This window comes from Battus philenor, unplaced genomic scaffold (genome assembly GCF_028537555.1).
Source record: "Battus philenor isolate CCGP_79_NKW_IND1 unplaced genomic scaffold, ilBatPhil1.0.hap1 SCAF_4, whole genome shotgun sequence".
NCBI classification, from domain to species: Eukaryota; Metazoa; Arthropoda; class Insecta; order Lepidoptera; family Papilionidae; genus Battus; species Battus philenor.
The window spans coordinates 4,777,824-4,804,978 of record NW_027181704.1 but is presented as its reverse complement, the minus strand read 5'-3'; the positions used below and the strand labels follow the sequence as shown (position 1 = coordinate 4,804,978).

The 27,155-nt window shown below is 31.6% G+C and overlaps 1 protein-coding gene across 2 annotated transcripts in view; it reads left to right on the top strand.

Annotated features, from left to right (window-relative positions):
* Positions 1 to 3,736: 3,736 nt before the first annotated feature.
* LOC137928698 (venom dipeptidyl peptidase 4-like) overlaps positions 3,737 to 27,155 on the top strand; it is a 56,768-nt gene continuing 33,349 nt past the window's right edge. The window contains exon 1 of one of the 2 annotated variants that reach the window (XM_068771640.1): positions 3,737 to 3,998. The gene's annotated coding sequence lies outside the window, so the exon portion shown is untranslated. Of the gene's footprint in view, positions 3,999 to 17,836; positions 18,100 to 27,155 lie in introns of those variants that run through there. The other variant, XM_068771638.1, reaches the window with a different exon arrangement.

Below are 27,155 nucleotides of genomic sequence, written 5' to 3'. Positions count from 1 at the left end.
CCATTATTTATTTTGATTTGATTTATACTGCTGTCCTAGTGGCATTTACAAATTCCGCGGATTTTAAGGGGCAGAGCGCAAAGGGCGCTTAGGATGCTTGATTTAAGAATTGCGCCGTTGATAACAGTTCGTACTCTACATGCTGGTCTTCGATAAACACTGACCTCAGCGCGCCTGTGATTTTTTTGTGTTAACTGGTTTTGAATAACTCCGCGAATTTGCATGCACGAACCACAATGTAATGGCTACGTCACCACTAAACTTAAAGAAGCAAAGACAAAAGCTTGTGACTTCGTAAAGTTTCTCGAAACAATACTAAAGTGAGTAATAAATTATCATCTAGATATATTGGGAAATGGATACGAAAATTACTTTAAATTAAATTATAAATATTGCCTTCAAATATCAAAATTGATATAGACAAAATCACTGGAATCGTTCACAGTTGGAACAGGTAATAATCGGCTGTATACAACTACCACACTTAGGCCTTCATTTTATCGCTAACTAACGCACGAATTCTGGTCAACGTTACACTTTAAGCACAGAGATAATGTATTTTTGACAGACAGACAGAGAATTTGTCGCGCGACTAAGAAATCTTCACGATTTCATTCCTGCAAGTATATAAATAGCCATGTAACTTTGACAATATAAGCATTGCGTGAAAAAATTCCGTCTAGAACAGCCATTCGATTTACTACACACAAGTGTTGTATATGAGTTACAGTAGAGATCCGCTTTTTACTCCTAAAGCTCTTATTTCCACCAGTTTTCTCTGATCTGTTTCGAAAAGGGGACTACAATGGACAATAAAGAATATCACAATAAGAAAAGAGTTCATGTAAACAATGTTTTTTATACAATAAATTTAATTCAGTTACTATAAAGAATTACGTTAAAGTTTACAGGTTATAGCTTGTATGATTTAATCTCGACATTTAAGGTACCTTTGCCTACATAATTTTAAAAAAAAGTTACTATTATGATTAAAATTAGATATATGTGAAAGATTACGTATTTCCTAGGACTATCCGAATATTTTAATATCCCTTAGTTCACTTATTATTACGCGTATACATACGATACATACATGTCATACTGATATTTAATATGGAGCTGTCAGGAGTGTAATAGCCTATAAAACTATAACCAAGGATTTTTTGGGTATTTTTTATAAGAAAACGTAAGATTTATGAACGTATATAATATTTAAAAGATCCATTTTTATAAATTCTTTTAGTTGTACGACTATTCAACGATCGCTGCACCTATCATATTCAAGTTTATTTCACACTACTTTTTTCAAGGATAACTTCACGCTCTTCAAATTTTTATTAGGTCTATCACACGGTTTATCCTCCAATCCAAAGGATTCAGTACACTGTCATCTTTAGGCGTACACTCCATCGTAGTAAGTTAAAAAGAATTGTCTCATTTGGCGCCATAATGTTAGAAAAATATTTAAAAATCGAATGCAAATTCAAATACATTTGTAAATTATACTTTTTGTATCTGTGATAATATTTTCGAACGTAGTGCAAAGGGGATTTTACTTTGTAACTTTAATTTGTAAGATCTTCACATATTTATGTAAGATTTTAATTTGAACACAAATAACATGTTTTTATTTTTTTAACGTTATTATTATTATTGAGACGAATTTAACTCTGATGTAATAATATATTTAGAAACATAGGACATTGTAAAAAGTTTCTTTCTTAATGCGTTGTTATTTGTGTGACAAACCATCAATGTTGATCTGAGTAATTGCTTCAATTATCCAACGGGAAAATACTATTAATATTCCATCATTGATTGTAATTATTTAAGTATGTTTCTTGTCTTATTTAAAGAATGGTCACGGTAACCAAGGATTAAGAGCGGATTTTATGTTTAGAATTCTTATGTTATTTGTTTATCCTTGGTTATTAAAAAATAATAATTAATTTTTATTAAAAAAAATGTTGTCGATTTTTAAATAAATAATGAAAGCGAGGACTCTCATTCCTCTATTAACAAATAAGATTGTTTGAAAGCATGAAGATCTAAGCCACTTTAATGTAAGTATTAAATAACAGAATGCCTTTTCATGCTTTATCCCTGAATATACCGGCTTCCTTATCACCTCAACTTTACTGAGAAGAGATTACGCTTTTATTAAACGATCCACCGATTTAATCTTCTATTTGTAGATAATGATTTAAATTTAGAACAAGCTATTATAAGTTTATTTAAAAAAATATAACCACATATTTCTAAATACGTTTTAATTTTAACCAACAAATATATCATAATTATGTTTGATTACATGATATTAATATTCGCTTATTGAGATTTGAATGCAAAAATTTTGACGGCAAGATTATGATAGCGGATAAACATTTGGCCTCAGTAGCGGTGCTGTGACAAAATTTATAGCTATACAGTATTTCTAGCATTCCTAGGATTATGTTTGTTTTATATCTAGAATGTCTGAACCGTAAGTAATATTTATTGCTACACAAATTATCTTATTATTTTTCATGTTATATATGTTATCGGATCATGGAATTCATATTATTTGTATATTTAAAAATAGAATATTTAATGAATGTGTTAATTTTACATGTCAATTTTTGAACTCAAATATAGCGACGTAACATTACGTCACTATTTACGAGTCGTTAGACATGCGTAGTATTTTTAGTCGAAGTTTAATACTGTGGTCAACGACCAGACCACACTTTGTCGCGGTATTTTACTTTATCCGCGGGGACTTCACCTAATGACTAAGCGACTATGCATAAGAATTAATTTATATGTTGCTATATTAAATCATGTTTCATTTAAATGTTTTGATGGATCTGGTAATACAGTACATAGTGTAAAAAATATTGAGAGGTTATAGTATTTTAATTTTGATTTAACGTATAAACGTAGCTTGAAGAAATGTTCGTTTTAAGTGGCGGTGGTCAGAGACATCGCTCGTGCAGCCGGTGATCAGTGGAGGCGACAGGTTCTCGAGTGGCAATCACGAACTGGTAGACGCGGCTCCCCACTGGGGGACCGACAATATAGTCAAGCTTGCGGAAAGTCCTTGGATGCGGGCAACGCTAGACCTGTCATCGTGACGTTCTGGGGGGGATATGAGTTGTAGTAGGCGCCTATCGACTGAAAAGAAGAATAAGAAGTCAACGGCGAAGATATACAGGTTAATCGGTTGCAGACGTACAGGCTTTAAAAGTAAAACGTGTAGCTCCTTTGTTGTCAATTAGTGCATACATCTTACCATAGTTCATCCTGTCCAAAAATCAATGGTTTTGGAAATAATAAACAACGTTATCGTAATCAGAAAAAGCGTTTTCAAATTTCGGTTCATTGTGTATTAAAATTAAATATTGTTTACTATCTGTTTCTGCAGACTTTGTGACTTTGTAACTTTGTGACTTTTTTCTGTCAGGAGAAATAAGTCTGTAACTTTTATATAATAAAAAATAATTTTGAACATGATCAATTTGAAAATTAAATAGGAGTAAATGCTTTAAATTTAAAGCCTTTATATCAATAACTAATAATTTCTTATATGTAATATGTTTGTAATGTGATTTTTAAAACAAGAACTAAAAAAAAATACCATGTTACGGGAAGATTAGGGGAATAACAAAAGAGTAAATCACTTCCGTTGTCAACTGCGTTGTGTACTCGATTGTACAGCGGCAGTATCAATTTGACACTCGCACACTGTACACCTCTGGCGGTCCACGGACGTGGTTAGGCATTCGATAAACAAAACTAACTCGTGTTTACAAATATGTATGTCAGGATACGGCGTCAATTTATTGGACATTCCAGGTGACGTTGTAAGCGGGAATTGACAACGGTGAATAGTTTAAAATTAATTTTTGTGTTGCTTGTTTAACAACCGAGCAAATTTTCGAGTTTTAATTGCATGCAATGTTATATAAATGTGTGATAAACTAATTGCTCAGTGATAACAACTTTGATTATTTAATTAGGTAAGTATTTTACACTGTGATGATTAAGTATTGAATAATATAATTTGATTTTTCTCTTACAAGCATTTTAGTCTCCATTTCAAACAAAAAATAAATTAAACCAAGCATTTATCAATTAAGTAATTAAATTTAATTTGTAATAAATTAACAGTTAATTTCTTCTACTGCAGATTAAAAAAAATGAGAGATTAGTGGAAGCAAACATAGATAAATAATGTTATTGGTTTTCAGTATACCAATTACCATTAATAAAAATAAATAATACCTAAAAAGCTTTTATAACGTTAGAATATAAAAGAAAATATATTTATTTAGTATAGAGTAATTAAAGCGAAGTAGTTAATACACTAATGTGGAAAATATTAAATAAATTGTATTAATGGTTCAGTGTATTATTACTGTGACGCAGTCTCTTGTCAGTAAGCTTTTAACTGTATTTGAAAATATTATTATTTTAAAATTTTAAATTTTTAATTAATCACTCTTTTTTTAAATAAATTTTGTTATTATTGATCAATGTTATTATTGATCAGGCAAATGGTAAATAAATCTTAATTATCTTGTAGATATTTTTAAAAAATATTATATAATGATAAATATTTGTGAAAAAAATTAGCATAGAAAAGCGCGGGTTTTGAGGCAAGGAAATTCAGACGCGTTTGGAAATATTATAGAATGGTGGTAGTATATTCACTTGGGAATAATATAAATTCTCAATATTGGGATCGAAATAGAAATGGGAATTAGATAGCTTATAATATTGAACAAAATTGTACATAACCTCAAATATAATTATCATTAAGACATGTGATTTTAGATATAATATTAGGAACGAACGAATTATACTTTAAAGGTTACTGAGATATTCGTTTGCTATGTTCACACTCAGTTTGCAAAAAAAATAATCATAGAAGTAATCACGTAATACGTATATAAGAAGAGATCAGCTGTTAATTTTTTGTTCATCGCCCTTAAGTTTCTAAAAGGCATGATCTAGAAAATCTAATTAAACAGTTTAACCTGTGATTAAATGCCAACAATATGATTGTCATATTAGTGTCGAAATAAAATTTAGTTAAGAATTAAATACGGTATATATTAAAAACAAGCCTTCAATGCCGACGGGAACGAATTTTAAACTATGGGTGACGAAAACTCATAGGAAGTATTGCAGAAAAAAGTATTGATGGATTTTCTTCTGTCATTTTCTTCTCCCAGTGCGTATTTTTTGGTCGAAATGGTTGTAATGTTAACCATGCAATAGCAACCAACTAAGTCGAAATTCGGCCATGTTTGGCGCCTTTTACTCCGAATGCAAAATAATAGTTCGTAGGTTTTAGTTTTAGTCTTTTGGAGCCCTTATGTCAGGTTACTTCATGGGGCGTCAGCTTGAGTGAAATGAGAGCTTGGCGTCTTCTCTATCCGGTTATGAAAATAACATTTAGAGGTCCCAGGCGGGACCTTATACCCGACCCTGCTAACAAAAATGGGGACCAGAGTAAGGTACTCTCTGCGTTCTGCTCACGTAAATTTCTTTGATCGTTAAAATACGATAAAACCCGTTAAAGAACTACAAAGAATCTTTACTATAGAAGGTAAATTGGCGGTATACAAACGAATATATCATATTTTTACTAATCCAGCATTCCTAGTCTAGTACCTTAATAAGTTATTGATGTAAGGTTAATTCCGAACTACATAATAATGAACGTTATAATAATTTATTACGTTAATAAGGTAATAAAAATGGAAATATTTATTACGCTGATAGTAAGTAGTATTATAATTAGTACGAGGAACATTTATCTGAAATTCTTAGTTTGGTTGAATAGTGCGTCAATTGCTATTTGAAAATATTTAAATCAGTTAAAGAATGGCAAAGCTTTAGATCATAAAGGATACTATAAGCCTTTTTAAATGTATAAGTGTAAGAAACTTAACAGTGTGTGTCTGTTTTTTACATTAATAAACAATAAATAAAAATAAATCGTCGTTTCAGTCTATCGACGTCCAGTGGATGGAATAGACTTTCCCAAAAATATCTATCGGAGGATAGAGTAATCGTTACGCTTTGCATACGAGTTGGCGATCACATTGTGCTATTATGGTACGTAGAAGACGCTGCTGTCTATCCTCAGGAAACTTCTTTGTTAGCAGTAGCAATCCTTTATAATTAAAGCCTAAATTGTGAATTACATAAGATTGTATCCTGAAAATCGAACCCGCGACGTCGCAAGTCTCAATCCTCTACCGTTGGGCTACTACTGCTGACTTTAATAAATACATTTATATACGTGTGGCGAATAGCCACATACTCAAGTAAATATTGTTTAATATTTATAGCGGCAACTTTTAGTTAAGTCAGGAACCGGGTGTGACAACCGAAAGAAAGGAGAAATGACAGATGGTCATGCAACAATGTGGAACATATAAAAACTGTAAAACACAAAAAAGTAATAAGTACAATTTGTACACAGTAAGAAGTTTATATTACTTCTCCAAGAGTGATGCTCACATACTATACTATTTTAGCTCTATCTTTCTTATACTTTAACCATTACTAATAAAATTTTCACGAACCTCCAAGGGAATTTAGTTACAGGTTGCGTTTCTATTAAAAAGACGTTCAGAAAAGTGGGTCAAGATAGCCATCAATGAAACAAGTGTCGCAGTAGCCAGCACCAACTTAGGCGCCACTCTTTTGTGTTCCATTGTGGCACGAAACATTCAATAATAAGTGGTTGACGTACCGTCGCGAACAACCGTCAACGGTTAATTAAGAGTTTGTCACCTTCATTTTATTATTCAAGCCGCCGTGCAGACGAATGAAAATGATTGATAACGTTTTTAGAAGTAACGAATTTCATGCTTTCTTTTTAAAATAGCGTTTTTAATGTACCGAAAAAAATAAGGATTATGTTTATGTACGTATGAAACTAGTTTAATTTGACAAATTTCATTTAATCTATACAGTTTTGATCAGGAAATATTTGTTATAAAAACATACAACTGCGTATGAATCTTTGAGTAGTTTTACTATTTAAAAACACGCAAAATTAGAGCAACTTTTCAGTTTCTGACCGGCTCTACTCAGCAGATCAGCATTCCGAACCGATGGAAGCTTACACACGGATTAATTACTCCGACAATTAATTATAAAATAAATATTTTCGATTGAAAAGTGCATATGTAAATGCTTACTTGAGTAAAGTTGTTTTGAATATCAATTTAGACTTATCACTGCTGGAACACAAACTCATCACCCAAACGCGAATCGGTGTTGATTGGTGAATGTCCCCTACAGATACTTTTCTCATGAAAAGTTTTCCTGTTTATCGGGAATCGAACCTAAATTCATTAACCACTATCTCAGTTCAGTTTTGTATACTTATTTTAATTTTAAATGTAATATTGAAAACATCTTATGATCATAATAAGTTCCAGCTATTGAATACGATAAGTATAGTTTTAAATGGTTTACACGCAAGTAAATCAATAAGGAGAAGAAAGATCTATATCAAATAGCAGCATTTCCTGTTTCAACTGTCCGCGCTCAGTAAACGCAAAAAAAAATACACATTGTAAACAAAACACCCTAGCGATATAAATTAAAATTAATAAAAATAAAAGTTCAATACAATATTTGTAACCATTTTACAGAGTGAAAATTGATGTAGTTTTTTGTTCAACATGACGACAATTTAAGAGTGATGTTATTAATTAACAATTGTAAAAGAAATACAGGTGAAATGCAAGGAAATACAGGGTGACGATGTGAGGGGTTAATAAATTAGTAGACTGTACAAACAATTCAGTGGTTACCCTGTACGTAGCCTTTATAAATTATTGAAGTCCATGTAATGTGGTTATTATGTCAAGTCCCGAAAGTACCAAAGAAGCTCTAATGAAGCTAGGCGTTTCTATGAAATAATACTAAATTTTTGAATTTTTATTAGGAACGGACTCAAACTGCTGCGGCAGGAATGCATCACCTAGCCTAAACCGTCTATTAAAGTAGCGAAATGCTCGTGAGCTCCCGTGGAAGCCCTGGATCGGAGCGCTGCTACATTACCAGATTTGGAGGTCGACGAACTTCTAGATAGTTTAGGTGGACGGTCCGTGGAGTGGCTAAGGTAGGAAGGGCCCCCCGCACGAGAGGGTTTATACACTCGTCAGTAATACCCGTTCAGCATACCGAACGTGCACCATACGTGCGAGATCTGAAACTTGACTTGGTTGCGTGCTATCCATCTAACTAATGACATTTCAGAAATCTTCATCCCTAGGAGAAGTGGCTGAAGAAACACTGAATTGTCTTGTATTGTTTTGAAAGATGTTAATGCTGTTAGCCCTAAGGTTTTCACAGCTTCGTCGGACAAGAGTTCACGGAGCAGAAGAGACCGTGTACTATAAATAAACACATCTCTGTTATCAGGATGGTGGATTCGTTGTTAGCCTTGTGGATATAAACACAAAATACTTTTGTTTAAGTAGGCTATAAACGGCAGCGTTTTTTGTGTATTCCGATTGATTTTCTTTTTGTTAGCCTTGGGGCTCTTACAATTTCGTCGATCTCAGGGCTCGCGGGTGGAAGAGCGGGTCGGCAGCGTGCAAGCGATAGCGCGATGTAAAATACAAGCAGCGCCATCTAGTGTGGAATATAGGAACTTCAATGTATTTTACTAATATTCTTTGTTATACACTACAATTATAAACATATATATATTTGTAATGTTATCTAAGAAACTGCTTCGAACGGTCATCTTGTACAGTAGTATTTTTCAGATTCGATAACCTAATTACAGATAGACGTTTTATAACTACATTATTTTTGGCTTATAAATAATAATTTTAGAAGTATATAACCAATAAGATCTTTTTAAGAATCGGGGTTCAAAACAATAATAAAACTCAAGTTATTATTCTACTGGGTAGTGTAAAACCGACGAGAATTACTCAGAATAATTATTCAGGCCCTAGATCTCGCTCATTATTACATCCAATTAAACTTTGCCATAATTATAGCATCGTAACCTACTTCTAAAGTGTTACAATATCGGTGTGACCATAAAGTAGACTTTTCGCTCAGGTTTTGTTAATAGAGTCGTTCTCTTTTTAAATTTTGTATCACACAGCCTATTAATTTTATATTGGGTAATAGACTGGCGTACACTATGTACGCCAAAAACATTTCCTTTTATCTCAGAGGAATCATAGTAACTTAATAGAAGATTTTAACCTGCAGTATTTTATTTTAACAGGATGATGATATCTGTAAATTCTTTAAAGGAGTGAATTTATAGCTCAATTACTATCAATTAATGTATTGTACATCCTTAGGCGAACAGGGATAGACAGATCGCGGGTTGGATTCCCTAGATATAATGTAATAATTCATAATTTTTGTATTAATTATATGTATATGAATCAATTCTATTATCTACTCACAAACAAGTTTCCAGAGGATGGGTAGCACTGTTCTCTGCGTACTATAATACCATACTGCGATCGCCATCCGCCTGCCAAGTGTGCGATTATGGTATATCCCCCATAGATATCTATCTTTGCCTATATTTAGCTATAGACTTCTTTGTGGTGAAACGACAACAATGTTTACGAAAATAATAAATAAGATAATGATAATGTAGTAAGAAAAATCGTTTACACAATTCGGATTATTATATATAAAAATTAATTATTGTTTACAATGTGTCCCTGCAAACTTTGTACCGCCTCTAGTTGGTAGCCTGTCGCAAAAAATGCGCTATATTTCATTAAGCTTTTACATCTATAACCAATAACCGTATATACGCTAAGAATGCATCTTTCGCTTGTTCCAGAATAATAAACCTCACTGTTTGTGAGAATATCCTCACTTGAAAAACTTCGAATTATTTTCAAACATTTTCTAGCGAAATATTTTATTTCACTAGGTTAGGAGATCTTTCGAGGTATTTAGTAACTTAGGTCACTTAAGTAGGCGTTCTATAAAGAGACTGCTCTCGGAGGCCTCTGAGAAAGTCCCATGACACAGCCAGACAGCGTCCAAGAATCTATGATACATCTTCTTATCAAATAACTTGAAGTAACTACAGAAGAAGCTCTTCAATCGATGTGTTTTACCAGTGACCGTTTCCCCATTGACAAGCTTCCTAACGGAACGAGTCTTTGAATAGGGCTTTATTCAATATATATTCACGGCTTTCAAACGGTTTTATTGCAAATCTACGAGGAAATCCTATGTCTAGCAGATTACGTGCTACGACTAAAATGATGAAAACGGTAGCTTAAAATATTTTCATTTTAAAATACATTTGAATGTAAATTATATTGTTGCGATTGTATAATGTAATGGAATCCTTATTTGTTAATATAGTAAAAAATATACTACGCATTAACTATTATTTCGACCTCGTATTTGACGTGAATCATATTAGTAATATTTAAATGGTGTTAATAACTTACATGTAAAATGAGACATCTGTTATTAAACAGACATCAAATATTGGATAGAAAACAGTTGCGAATTACGCGGTAAATATTATATTGTTTCTTTTATTTGCCGATATCTTATTCAATTGCAGTTTGTTTAAATTTTTAATTATTAATACATTTGTGATATGTTAATATGTTGAAACAGGTGTGATATGTTTAAAAAGAAAATGTCACCTACACTGTTTAAATAACCGTGTAAGTTTCTTTTTAAGTGTTGTCAAATGTTTCTCTATTTATTAGATAAATGTGACCAGTTTTGTAATATATCTCACGAAGGTAAAATGCTTATATCTACAATATATGCATCCTTTCTTGGTGAGCATATGCGGGCTATAATCCGTTTGGCCTTAGTGCATTTTTCGGCCCAGGGATACATATATGTGCTTGTTGGAAATCGAATGAGCGACTTACCATCCTAAGTTTTTATTAACCACGAGGCTTTCAATGGCTTTAATATAATCATATTTAATTTAAATTCCGACAAAAAAAATTACGCTCCCCAAAATATATTTTTTATCGAAGATTTATACACAAAAAAACAATTGGTCGCTGCAAACGGCTCGGCCAATTCGGCTAATTACCGTTTTCATACTTTCGCTAGTTTTAAGATAAAAAGCTTAATAAAGACAACAAAGTTTCTCGCAAAGAAAAAAATTAAAACATGACTTTTAATATCTCAAACAAACCTCACAGTATGTTAAAACACCATTCTCTACTCTTCAAACATTTTACGGCAACAAAAAGCAAAAAATATGTTTTTATTTTATTTTTGAATAGTTAAATAAATGAAATATATTTTAAAATGATCAGTTGTAATTACGTTTAAATTTTTATCTCATAGCCTGTGTCGGTATATAATGAAATTGTAGCAGCGTAAAAATGTTTATGGACTCTTATTATTAACAACTTCATTTACCCAAAACAGAAATATTGAGAACGTTTGACATAGTTGTAGTTCATATCAGAAAATGCATAGAAAAATGTAGAGAAAACAGCAAAGGATTAGCGAACAGTGCGTCCTCACAATCTTCACCTTATTCATAATAATTTAACAAGATCGTATTGAATTGATGATTATCGCTATAATAGCAGATATTATATATACGACATTAATTAAAAATTAAAGCAAATATTTTTATTTAGCTAATAATTCCTTGGGCTCATTTCAATCCACAGACCAATAGACTTGTTAAGTGACTCGTCTCTCCAGATGCGACTGTATGATAAGCGGCATCTTGTGAGCTATTTGTTCATCTCTTTGAATTACATTGTTCCACGATTGACGTAAAATGCCATTCAATTAGAATTTTTTTTTTGGTTAATGTATATAACGGAGAAATGACCGCTGTGATATTTTTAGTGTATGATGTCATGTTTGTATTAATAAAATAATTTTGTTGATTACAACATATTTACTTTCCTACTTATTTACGGAGTACATTTTTATATTCAACTTACAGCGTCACAACGTGTGGAGTAATCAAAGACATAACACGTCATCGATCGGTTATTATTTATATATAACACAAGATAAATACGTAAATAAAGGTTAATATAAAAAAATAAAAGTCCTTGCTTGGCTTATGACGAGAGAACAATAACTGTGCCCTGATCATACTAAATAGAAGCATTACTGATTTTTTTTTCTGATACTTCTTCCAGCGTGGTAATGTTGATATTAGTAGGCAATAGCAATCGACCAAGTCAAGGTTCGGTCCTTTAGGACGTCCTTGTGTTAAAACGCTTAGCGGGTACTCTCGACAAGTGACGGCCAAAGCTGAGATCCCGTCGTGGGGGACTTTGGGTCTAGTCACTCTATGGTGCATCAACCGAAGCTATCCAAGAACTCGGCGGCCTTCCAATCTAGTGAAATAGTAGCATGTAGCGGTTCGATTCAAGATTGGGCCAGGAACCCTAGAGCTTCGTTGCCCTAAAAAGGTGTTATGCTCAGCGCCTTCTGCGCCCTGCCTTCACGAGGTTGCGAACTCTGCAAATATCATTTGAGCTACTGGGAAAGTCCATTATAAAAATGAGTTTATAGCACTATTTTAAAATACTAGACTAATTCAATAAATGAAATTAACATAAAACTATCTATAGTACTGATGGCAAACCTATGACATGTATCGATGCTAACACGCGATCTGGCTTTTGATGATGGCATTGAAATCATAATTTAAATATGTATGTATGTAATATAGGTAACATAACAGTCACAGTTGTTTCGGAAAACTAAGACACATTTTTTATTTCTTTATACATTTTATTATTTCCGTCTAATATCTCTCAATGCTTCATTGAGCACGAAAGCATTAAGCATTAAACTTTAAACGAAAGTCTACGACCAACGTATTTTGCAAATGATGATTTATAGAATCAAAACATAGTCACCATAGGTGTGCTCACAGTTGCTCAACGAGACACGGAGATACTATGATCAGGATACTTATGAGATCTTAACAGGAATGATCCGTGGACGAACAAAAGTTAGTGATAAAATTCAGTGGATTAGTAAGTTGCTTTTGCAGTGGGAGACCCACACCCATAGCGCGCAGAACAGGTAACCGACCGCGCCCTTAAATTAAGGACGTTAATTTTAATGAATTGATGAATGTGCACGGACCACATTGTTAAGGTAGTCCGAAAACGCGGAATACAGGCAACTTCTTGTCGACCTACTGCTGAAACGATGTGGTTGATGGAATAATTAAAAAATGTAAAACAGAGAGCTAAATACAAATCATTAGTTCCATAATTTTGATTTTTGCTTTGTATGTGCTGTTAAAAAAATAATGGACTTACATAAATTATTAATGAACACAATTTTATTGTTAATTTTTACTTTTGTAATATCTGAAACGCTGCAAAAAACGTTTCGATATTTTTTGACATGCAGATCTGAAATGCTTCACCATCACTGATCTGTACCTATACAATCTATAGCTTTTACCTAAAATTCGATATAAATTTACGTATTATCACATGACAAGGTAAATTAAAAACAAAAATTACATTTACAAAAACGGATTTTCAAATGAAGAATATATAAATGACATTATTTTATTCGTAATACTAAAGTTTAGCAATAATATCTGTCTTTTATGTTTGATTTACATTACGTAACGTAATATCTAGGTAAACGAATTTGGAATAAAACATATGCCTGCATATAATTGTATGTATAATATACGTTATTACATGTATCTCTTTATGTTACTATTATGTATTTATTTAAGAGATTTATAAGTATACCTTGATATGTTATTAAATTTCTTGAATTACCGTTTACACAGGTTAAGAAATAAACACAAATGGATTTCATTCATAATTTATACGCATTAAAATACCTTTGATAATGATTTGAATAAGGCAAAGCTTAAGATTTGATCCGTCAAACCGCAAAATTTCCATATCCTTTGTACTTATAAGTATAAAGTGTAATTCTGAATATTTCATAAATCTATTTCACTTAATTGAAGGGTCGGAATATGAATGATTTTTTTGGATAAATATTCAAGTGTGTATACTTTCCCCGTGTGGAGTCCCGGTCCATTTTGAAGCATAGCACTACTCAAGCTTTTCCTGAGCTATCGTAAAAGGCGACTAATAAGGCATTATCCTCCGTTGTGCTAATCCCATGCCTGGATGCAAAAAGGTGATGGCTGGTCAAGAGAGTACCCGGCCGTAAAACAGTCAACGTCGATCTTCGGGTGATGGTCAAGTAGTATTGAAAGAACAAAACGGCTACAGAACCCCAGAGATGTTAAGTAACACTAAAACTAGAATGACGCAGGAACCTATATTTAAACGATTTTCCAAGAAAACCCTTCCTGTGGAAGTTTCTGTGTCCCAAGCATTTTCATATCCTCCAGCAATGGGTATTACTACGCTAGAAGTAGGTATAGTTTACCCTAATAGCTACATAAATTGCTCGCTTGTGAATGTAACAAGTAATTTTCAATGAACAACAAAAACAAACACGAGGTAACTCGTGTAAATTTTGGTCTAGGACCATTACCTTGCATCGCATATTTTGCTACTGATAATCGCGATTTTTTTTTGGAAAATTGATTGTCTAAGATATTATGCTGTCTGTGCCGGTCTTTGTCTGTGTCTATTGCTTCGGCTATGACTGGTCACTGGTTCAGACCTGATCGCATGTGGCTACGGAGTCCTGGTCGCCGCCTCTCCACTTTTCCGATGAACAAAAGCCTTTGTACGTGGTCAACGTTTTCCTGGTTAAGTTGTATAAAAACTGAAAAACACGCTTAATGAATTACTCGTATAAATAAAAATTATAATTTATGGAGAGATTATTGTACCGTTTGTTAAAGGCAGTCCTCAAATATACGGATTTGATATTTTTATTAGTACTACGGTTTAACAATATTTAATTTAACAAATTAGGACAAGACAAAAACATTAACTAAACCATAAGGGAACAGAGTGAAGTAAAACAATTTAAAAGAAATTACACAAAAAAAAAGTATAAAATCAAACCAAAGTGGTAAATATAACATACGTATACGTAAATAAAATATGTAATTTAAATGACAATCAGTAATTCATGCTTGTAGATATTGTATGGTGCGATTTTAGAAACTAAAAATGGTGCTGATCTGCCGCGTTTATTTCTAATAGTAATGGTTAACCAAAAAGCGACAATAGCGATAGATTTCTCCATAAATATTGTAGAATAGATGGACATCTTCAATTTCAAGTTCTCGCATGAACGCCAAGCGTATCATGAATAAACATGAATTAAGATTTAGGGTAAGACGTATTGAGTGGTTGTTTTTAATGTACAAGATAAAAATTTAAACAAACAATTTGAAACTGGGTACTAATTTGTAACTTAGAAAACATATTAAGCTATGAATTATTGGAGTACATTATGATTACTTCTTATAACTTCATAATTATAATTTCAGCGGAAGGAAATCAATTACCGGCCATAGGTCTCTTCCATAGAATTCCAAATGATCCGGCGGAACTCAGCTTTCATGTAGTTTTCCGTCGACTTTTACAAGGTCATCCACTATATGGGCTAAGATGTGCTTCCCGGTCCGTGATTTTAAGAACATAACCCAGGCCCCAAAGGACATCTGAATGGAATTAAATGACATGAACAAAAAACATATTTATTTTAATTAATGCCTGTATCAAATACATGAGAGTTTTTTTACCATGTGACATTGTTCTGGAATCTAAAACCTATTTGTGCAGACTGTTCCGCACCAATGGGACGAGTCAATAACTTATTATTTAATAAGTAAGTATTTTATTACTTATTTAATGTAAGTAAGCGAACGTTGTAACCTTCTTTGTCTCCGTCAGTTGAGTGTTATAATAACAGCGAATTGTCTGTGGTAAATTATTCCTTGTTATTTAAACATCCATGTTCGAATGATAGTTTTACATAAAATAATTAGCTTCAAATGTTTTCTTTTAAGTTAATTACTTATGTTTCAAGTGACAGTGTTAACTACAAATTGTGTTATAACATCAAATATTATTAATGAAAGATAAGCAAGAACTTTTTTTAAATGAGTGATAATTTTTATCAGTAACAAACAATATGACGTTTCAGTTACATCTCGTTGAGATAAAAATAAGTTTTCAATCATAAGTTGTTTTTACATAACCAAAAATATTTCTTAATTATCTGTAGGAACATATTACACATACTTTTTTTGCGTATAAGGCAGTGATTATTGTGACACAAAGATTTATTTATTATATATTTTTCTTTGGTTCTTTTTATGATTTGAAACAGTGTTCATATAGTTTTGATTGATGATATATAGACAAAGATACACATATATCTATCCTGCAAATGATGTCCACCCGGAAAAGGTTCAATGCTATCTTTATTATTTAAAAAAATCCTATAAAGATAAACTAACAATTATGTTAAAATTAGGTAATGTTAATTAAAATATAATGTTTAGTAAAGAATCTTCTACTTTCTCTTTCTTATCTTTCTTAATCTAAATTTAAAATGCTATCCTAACAGTCCAGTATCTTTTGATTAATTATTAAGTTTAAAGAGCAAAGTTATAACGCCATTAACTAAAAAATTCTATTAATCGCATTAACAAAATATCTGTACATTTTTTGACATTATTCCCGAGCAATGATTATATAATGTATTTGTAAGCAAACACTGCAGATAACTCTTCGCGTTACTGATCATAACATAGTTTAAAGTGTCACGAGAAATACATTTTGTGCCAATTTATGCACGCTGCTACTATATTTGTAAATAATGAGAGATAATAAAGATGATCTGTCGCGTGACTGTGAGAAATATGGCCACATAAATTGTTACAGTGTATTTTATCTTGTAAAATTTGGAAATTAAAAGGTAATTAAATTTCAAAAACGATATGGAACATTAAGGTTTGTGGCTAGGGATCGCAAGCTATAAATAAATTTCGAGTTTTTATTGCTCAGTCACATTCCAAATTTAAATAACAATTTGTATGTATATGTAAGTATAAACATGTTCAGATGAAGTAATTAATATAACCGCTCGAGCCGAAGTTCCTGAAGGAGTTCTCTAGCTTAGGTAGAGTAAAGAGGTCCAGGCTTTGTTAGCTATGCGAGCAGGAAACAATTTTAAAGTAAAGGAAAGCGTTTCCTTTCTTTACCGAATAGGCTTATAGAAGTCTCATTATTTCATTTAAAGGTAATAAACATATATCTAAGATATATAAAACTGTAAAGGCAGACAGAAAATGATTCAGGGATACGTGTGTGTTTATAACATTATCTAAATATGTACATATATTAAATTTCTACCTCTGTACTGACTCATCAAGATATCTATGGAATCATAATGTTTACACACTTAAAATTAAGTAGACATATTTCATTTGCTAAGAAGAAATCAGCTAAACACGAATTTGACAAAATTTATTCACAAGATGTTGAGAGAATTTGAATAAGATGAAGAGAGCGGGTGACAGTATTAATATATATATGGTTTAGTAAGCAATTTGATTTGAGCGAAATGTCCTTTAGAAAATATTTCTGATATGAGTCTTAAAAATCATTAATTTATTCGTTTGAATGAGTTTTTAGCGTGGGATTCTTATCGGATTACGTGTTATATGTATAGTAAGAACTATCGGAACCATTTTACACACACAGTTTACTTGTTGTGCCTATTCGTTTATATTCGTTTACTTGTACAAATTCTATTGTTCAAGGCTCTTTCAACTTCATAAACATAAGTCACACTAAACATTGACCGAATTTTCTCCGGAATTTTGTTTAGAACCGCAAAAGATGTAACTTTCGCTGTTAGCGCGAGTCAGTCTAACATCGACGATCATTCGCCGCGCACCTTTTAAGCCAACCGGCGCTCGTGAGGTTGCGGCACGTTTGTTTACAAAAGTACAATTTTGTTTACGAAAATGAACAAACTCAACACACAAAACCCATTACAGGGTCCAGATTAAAAGCATAAAAAACAAGTATATTCGGTGATAAATACTTTAAAGAGTGTAAATTTAGTTTTTATAAGTGTACAATATTAAACAATCGAGATAAATGTGAAAATGATAACAGTTTGAGATATTTAAACATTAAAATAATTACAGTGAGTATTATTTAAATAAGTCTTCTCATTATCATAATGTCAGCTGATAGAGGTCCATTGAAATGCTTTAAGTAAATACATTGATATAAATATATTTCTTAATATACATTTTTTAATTTTTTACGTTAGAGATAACTTGATCATTAGGAATAATTGATACGAATTATGCTCAGTTTATGTGGCTTTTTGCCCGAAATTTATTTTTACGTGTGTTATATCTGGTACACCGAGATTATTTTTTGTTTACATGAATATTTAAAAAAAAAATTGGTGTATCACTACTTCAATCGAACGTATTTAAATTACGTATTAATTTATTTCGTTAAAACTTTGCTATTGGATCTATGAATTGGATTTTTGCTTAAACATTTACTAAGTTTTTGAAATATTGTAAGTATGTACACTTTACATGTTGAAACAAATTAAAAAAATACTTTAATTGACTATACCAAACGAATATAGAAACGATTAATTATGTGTTAATACCGTTTGATAGAATACACACCATCATATTTACCTTCCAAATTTAAAAAAAATACACATTCGATCTGAAATAAAAATAACGGTGATGTAAAATTACTTGAAACACGTTAAATGTATTTTAAGGAATCAGTCTTTGCACTAGTAGCAAAATAACAATGTTCGTAGAATAAAAACTGAAACATAAATCTCCGGGGAAATTTGTAGTCTCTTAAAACAATTAATTTTATCTTACCCGGGCGTCGCGATTGTACGATGGACATCCCATGGCGTTGTACACTGCAGTCGTTTTAAGATCAAGGAAAACGGAATAGACAGATAAATAGCAAATGCTGTTATTCCATTGTTTACATCAACTATACTGTTATTTAAGATTATCTTTTTTTTACTAAAAATTCGTACTAGATGTTTTCTTTAGGGCTATTAAGTTGAAGAATGAAGTAATCCAAATTATTTATTAATTAAAGGTTAATTTTAATGTGTAACTTTACTAAAGATACGAGTATGAGTTACATTTAAAAAAAGACTTTGTTTAAATTAAAAAATATTGTTTTAAGAAAGCGATTTGTTGAGTTCAATAAGCCTTATTTAATTTTAATGCTAACTTCACTAAAGTAGTCGTAAATTTACATGTTTTTACGCAAATATTTACGTTGGCGTTTTTGTCTATGAAAGAGATTATTAGTATAGTGAAAATTACTCTATTGTTTTTAAATAATATACAGTTGACAGGTAATTGGTAGGTTTAAAGCTTTTTGTAAACACATGAGCTATATGTCCTTCAAAGTTTTTACACCTTTAAGAAAACATTTTGTTTATTATCGTTAGTGTGAATAAATTGTAAAATACATATAATGAATCATAATAATGTAATCATATAGAAATATTTGTACTAACTGTCAACCAGTATTGTTTTTGTTATCGTTTAAAATGTGTAATTTTATGTAGCTTTTAATATAATAATATTTTTTTTGGAATAATATTAAAAGAAGTCTCAATTCTCTGTTTAAGGAAGACCATTAGGGTAACGTGCGTTAATACTGACACAAGAAGGTATAGAAACGTATCAAGTTTTACACACCTTTTCTTTTGTGCGCCAGTCGACTGTACCGAATGAATGGCAAATTTAATGGTTACAGGTTGACGTTGCGGGCTCGGTATAAAGCAGTTTGAATTAAAGTTTACCTTGGTTCTAATATTTAGAACGTCTTAGAACTTTAGCGCTGGGTTGGTTCGTTTATCGCTATAGTTTGCTTAAGAAACTTTACACAAGTTATTAAATTCTGAATGTTGCTGTAATGTATAGTGGGATTGGAAATTTAGCTAGAGGGCATTTGTTTTAATTTATTAACTTCACCCAACTTCAGCTTTCATTAACCGATGGTGAATTATTACTACAGAAAAATTGCCTGTCGAGTAATCTCTTAAAACATTAATATAATAACGCTTCTCTTGAGCGAACCTCGTGAGATTAGGAGGAAAGACGAATTACGATGATACACCCAAGGCTCCGGATAAATAGGTTTCGTACGCATTCTTCTTGCACTGAATAACTCGGCATATATGATATCCTTGTTGTTTCCGTGATTATAAAAGGATTCTGATGTGTAAGTGCGTATTTCGTCGGAAACATTGCAATGGCGTCTATCTGTGAAACCAGTTCGAAATCCGACTTTTTATAAGAAATGCCGCTAAAAGGAGATTCCGTCTCGACAGTCACTCTGCAATTATTTTCTGATATTTAAGCAAATTAAAGGATCGTGAGCAATGAATTTAAATTTTTGTTAATGCAATCAAATTATGTACTCTTAGCAAAAGAACATAAAAAGCTTCTTCGTCATCATATAATATGCCTTCACTATTGATTTAAAATAAAATCAGTTAGAAGCGATCTGGATCCAGCGTCTTCTGGCGTCTTTAACAAGGTTCAATAAGCAGTTATTCATTTCTTATTTAAACACCGTCATTTCAATATTATGTCACGAGAGAATTAACTTCATATTTTTTATAATAGAGGGAAGTCTAAAAATGTGATACTAATGTGAAATAATTAAGCCGATATTTTAGTAGGAGAAAGTTTTTAATTTAACATGCTAAACAAGAAATTGCTTGTTACATAATTATGTTAACATAGATAAGAGAAAAAAAACAATGTAGTAAATTTATGACAATTTTATGTAACCACAGGTACTCGAATTCGCTTTAGTTTGTTTATGTTGCTAACCGGTTTCTCGTTACAAATATCTTGGTTAGTACTGATATAATCGAGACCTGTTTCTTGTACAGTTATATGAATGACGCAACTCCGAAAAAAAGTGAAAAAAGTAATAACGAGAATTACCTACATTACTTTTTATATAAAGCTTAAAGTCAGATATATGTATAAAATTGTCTCGACCATAAAATGTTTTCTGATGAGCAATTAATAAAAAATAAATAAAATACATTCGACATCCTACTTACCGAATCTAATTTGAATGAACGACAAGTCTTTGATGTATTTTATCGCTTCAAAGATTTCGTTGATGAGCGAACTCACTTTCGAACCGAAATGAAGTTATGTTTACAGATTGTTACTTTTATTAACGACGGCATAAACATGGAACGGAATTTAATAAAAAATTCTAAACGTGGTCAAGTTATTCTAGATCTGGTCAGAAAACTTATCACCATCGTTTCAGCCAGACGTTGTCCCTTTTTTTTTGGCCTCCTAATGTCCGTTATAAATTTCCAATAGAACCCGTTGGAAGGGGTCTGCATCTAGCGTGTTCGGGGGACAAGATATCTATTGATTAACTTTATATTTACTAGCAATAAGTTATGCTAAATAAATTTATTAATGATGTATGCAAACGGGGGTTATACTTTAAAATAAAATACTAAGCAAACAAGACAAATTAAAAGCAAAAATAAAAAAAATCTATCGATTATTCCATGTTCATTAAATTGTAACATAAGGTATCAACGTATACAATTGTTTAAGCATTTAAATCCGCGAGATTAATTCAGACGAAATGATGGAAGATTAGGGGAAACCGGAGTATTAATTCGGAGCCCTCAAGACTGAATTTGTTCATCTACCGCTTGATAAAGATTTATTCCATTATTATCTTGTAAAAATTAGATTATCTTTTCCTTATTGGACTGTTGTAATTGTTTCTTATATTCAACTCAATATTTTTCAGTAGATAAATTTATATTACGGAAATGGTTTTCACTAAAAAACACTTTTACACTTTTTCACTTTTCTTTTTGTTAAACCATGCAATTAATATATTTTACAGTAGGTATATATTTGTATTATAAGAATATTTTTTTTTTAAAAACACTCCTTTTTATTTCAAGTTATGTACGTGATTTTTGCCATTGAAGATGGAAAGAAAATATAATTAAGTAGAAAAAGTAAAATAAATAGTATTCATTTCATACACGGACTGCGAAAATATGATCATGTTTCCGAATTTCGTGTTAAGCTCAATTGGTTTCCCATACGGCTTCACCGGAATGCTCTAATTCTTTTTATACTCTGAGAGAATATAACGGGAGTGGGAGGATAGAGAGGAATATCATAATATCAATCATAATCAATCCTCTCACTCCTTATCTCAAATATAGATTACAATTTCATCATTATACATATGAGAGGTCTTTGAGATCTTCAGAGAAAATAAAATTGCCGGCGCTTTCTTCTTCCTTTATGGCTAAATCTTTTACCACACAGACCTTTGAATTGTGTAATACAGCTAAGTATAAGAAGAGTTAAGTTACAACCTATTTTTAATAAAATGGTCAAGAAATAATTACTAGACCATTGATTACTTATCCATTAATTCAGTTTTTTTTCTCTTTTTTCTTATTTTTTCTGAGTAAAGTCAGTTTAATATTTTTAATTATCATTCAATTTATAATAATGTATTATACTTATTTATTATAAGTATATACAATTGAATGTATCTAAATATGCATGTGTGTTTTGTCTAAATATCCACGTTAACTGGCCGCTACTTATTTCTCTTTGATTTCCATACCATGTCCGGAAGAAATTGCCTCGTGTGAAGAAAATGTGCAATAGACGGTCTATTTTACATTTTCTTATTATTATGCATCTATGTATATATTTTAATTTCTAGTCTGTAAAATTAAGGGTATCAAATGAAAGAAAGTTAAAATGGAAGGAACCTATGGGTGTAAGGATTTGCCATTGAAATGATCTGGGTAATTTTTCGGGTTTTATAACAAAAAATCTTATTATTTTTATCATAGATTATTCTGTTTACAAGTGTTACTGTATTTGACAGCTTTTTGTAATTTTAAAGGTAAGTTATAATTCTATTGCAGTAAGAATATCGGGAATTTGGAATAAAAAAGTGCTACACATAGTTTTTGAATTTTCTTAAGATTAATCTATTATATTCGCAAGAACTGAATAAAATCGAACAGAAAAACATTATTCAAAGGATGCAAATTAAATGAACCTAAACCGTAATACCAATTACGCTGCCAAGCAGGATGTAATGTGGTAATTACTAGTCACGCTAAGTCCATTACTCGATTCCACCAACGAATGACCGATTACGTGAAGTGTTATTCGTCTAGTTTGGATTTTTTCAAACTCTAGCCTGATTTCCTAAGACTCAACCTCACCTAGGTAAATATCAAAGATAGTTAATGCTTCTATGGGCAATGGATTTTAAAACAACGTACTTTAACGTTTGTGTATTAAGTTTAATAATACTGTGACTTTAAAGATAGCTCACCTTTGGAATGATGTTTATTAGTTATTTCAGTTTATATTCTTTAAAAACAAAAATAAATAGCCTCGCCAAGTTTCTTTGGCATGTTTATTTTGGGTCTGAAGCATTTATCATCTATAGAGGTGGTAAGATCATCTAGGTGCTTTTACGAAATTTTATCTATCCTATGTTGAATAAGTTTGAACAGTGGTAGCACGGCGGTAGAGGACTGAGACTTGCGATCAAAGGTCGCGAGTTCGATTTTGTGCATTAATTATAAAGGATTATATCACTGCCCACAAGTTTCCAGAGGATGGGCAGCAGCGTCCTCTGTGTACCATAATACCACACTGAGATCGCCAGGCCGCCTGCCAATTGTGCCGATTAGGGTATATCCCCCATAGATATCCCCAATAGGCCTATGCCTTACAGTGAAAGTGAAACAGTATCGAATAAAGGATCGTTATTTTTGAATTATGGGCTATTTGATTCTGTGCTTTATCTACCGTATTAATATCGTTTAAATAGTTCACAACTCTTTCCAAGTTCAAACATATAATAAACAGACATTTAATGCCTCTGGCAGGACATAAACACGATAAAAAACTGTTGCTGTTGCTGTATTCGTGTAAAAATAAAGTTTCGATGTACTTACCCCATATTCTTATAGATTGTTACTGTTATCAACTATGCCGTAAACGGAAAAAGGTAACCAAAATAAATTTTTAAACATAGAGGAAATGTTTTTGATTTGTGGTCAAAAACCTAGTGGTATCATTTTAATGTTTTAAAGTTGGAATTAGTTGAATTAAATGAGGTGTCTTAATATTTATACATATATACCGAACCTTTACCTTACCGGACTTTTAAGTGAAACAATTGAACACGATACCTATTCTTCTACTCCGTTTATATTTCCTAAGGTGTAAAGAGTATTAAATTAAAATTAAATATTATCAAAGAGGCACCATTCTGATCTTGGGTTAAGTTTACACTAAGCTACGTAATTTAATTTCTGAACGAAAAAACACTGGACTGAGTTATTTCTTATATCTGATAGACGTCCACTAGAAGGCACAGGCCTCTTTCTAAGACCCATAGAGGATATATCATAATCGCCACCGGTAGTAGGCGGGTTGGCGATCGCAGTGTGGTATTATGGTACCTAAAGGTCGCTACTGTCCATCCTCTAGAAATTTATGAGCAGTGACAATTCTATGTAATTAATGAACAGTGTTAATTATGTAATATTGCATCCCGGTAACCGAACTTGCGATCTACAGAATTTGCAAGTCTCATTACTTATTCAAGTAAATTATCTATATTTGTTTTTAGTTAAAAATTACAGTGTACGAATATCAGTTATATGATAATTATACTCCTGTGTAAAAACGGATACCAAATTTATTTTACCAAAACTACGTAAAAATGTTTCAAGAGATAATCTATCTTTATATAAAACTCACTCGACATTCTCAGTTTAAGCTAACGATGCTATTAGAATTTTTCCTTACTCGTCTCTTACGACACTCTAGAGGACGAAGTAAATAAACTAGGTCTCGGTGTTTTAATGTAATGCCTAATAGGATTACATTAAACATTTTTTTTTGATAAATTTGTGATGTTTTCTTTTGAGAGAGTATACTAAGCTGTGACTTCAACAATCGAGTCTAAGCATTGAGGATACATATTATTAAGTATTTTAGTGGTTTAAAATTCAAATGACAAAGATCTTTTTTTAGCATAATATAGATAACATCTCCTTTCGGCGTCAAGTTGAATAACACCTGTCGGATGATAAATGTCTCAGACCTGAGAAGAGTAGACGAAAAAAATCTGCGGGTTTATATATTTTTAATAGAATATAAAATTACATATTTAATAATTATTCCTATAGCCTGGTAGCAAACATTGTCAAGGTGTACTATTTTTTTTAAAGTTATTTACTGTTAAGTAACAATAGGCAGAAAAATTTACTTTTACTTTTTTAAAATCTAGCAATAGAAGTTTTTTGAATAATATCTGGGATCTTATTGTAAAAGTGTATACATTGTCCATAGAAAGAAGCTAGTTCATGTACCTGGCTCCGTATTGTGATGCCAATCAATTTATTTCCCACTATAACGCAATGATGTCTCAAATACTATTTTAAGACGTTGAGGCCCTGGACCAACGCCTTTGAAATTACGGAAGTAGTCTAAAATATACTCTGTGTAATTTTAACTAAAGGTGTCAAAATAGACAATGAGATTTTAGCAGTAGGGTATCATGTTTCTATATGAAGAAAAAGTTGATTAACACTGCACATCTTATATAATAACGATTATTGATTTAAGTTTTGGTTTGTACTCAATTATATTTATCAAGAACATAGCAGGAGAAATTATTTTTTCTTAATATTTCTACGTAATTTAATTTATTTGCTTACAGTGTTAATTGGGATCATGTTTCGGTGTTCCTAATTTAAATGGAGATATTGTGAACACCTTTCATTAACGTAGGCATTAGTTTTAAGATGTTTTGTAATGATTTTGGATATTATTTGTTTGTTTGCCTTAAAAAGATAGGAAAATAGAAACTAATATAAATGTTACCCTTCTTGATAATAAATACCTTATTATATAACGGTAGTCGAAATATGCTAATATTACTTGACTTAATTTTCGGGTACATCGTTCTCAGTGGCAAGAATTTAAAATAGATGTTTAGGCGTTTTTAATGCATTCAGTGTCCAATGAAATGTTTAGTTACTAGTTTTCGCCTTTTCTTGTTTTTCTAGGTATTAGAAACGAGTCGCTTCGGGCGTAAAAGAGAAAAGAGAATCAATCGATATATATATATATATATATATATATATGTATATATATATATATATATCATTGATGATTATTGACTGAATGTATTTCATTTTATACACATACACAATGACTCATGTACATGTTTGACCCATTGGTTTGTGTTCAGTCCTGTGACTGCACAAAACTGATTCACCACAGATAGACGCGCACGGCCCGAGAGAGCACGGCTATATTATAATAAAACTAATCTATGGTTCTAGCGGTTCGTAGAGGAAAAGGCAACGAGAAAATTTCTGGAAACCAATAGCATCCACCAACCTATATAGTGTCTCCACGGTTAATGAACCTCTCTAATAGGAACCTGGCGTCCTAACATCGTAACATATGTACGGTGTAAAAGCTTTGAATACCTGAATACCCGACTACCGAATATGATACCTTTTATCCAAAAAACATAGGCTTTAGAAATAATTATTACGTAAGTAAAGAAAAGTATAGAAGTATTTCAAAATTATTATTAAATACAAATTAAACTTAATTATTGCTTGCCATCTGTCTACGAAGACTTCGCGTATAAAAAAAATAAAGTAACATCTCTCAACTCTCAACTTTGTGAATACGGTGATTACTTTATACAGGGAGATTGGAAATGGAAGTAGTTCTAGTCAGCCTATATACACGAAAAGAAGCAAAAGGAAAAAAAAATGTTGATAGTATTTTAAAATTTTTGTTAATTCGCCAATTTTAGTGGTTCATTGACCCATATGAAGCATATTATCATGTAACAAGACGACGTACAATTGTTATTGAGCTAATAAGTTAATTGTTCTTTGTTATGAATTGTATGACAACTTCATTTTATGATGTCACATTTTGAGTATGGCTGGAAATAATCGCTATATAAAAAGCACCCTTTTAGTTTTTAATTCAAGAATTGATTTTAATAAAAATTATAATATTAAAGAGTAGAATTGTTCCATAGACCATTATATGTATGTAAATTGTATATCGTCGTAAAACAGAATTAATATAAAATGAATTTTAA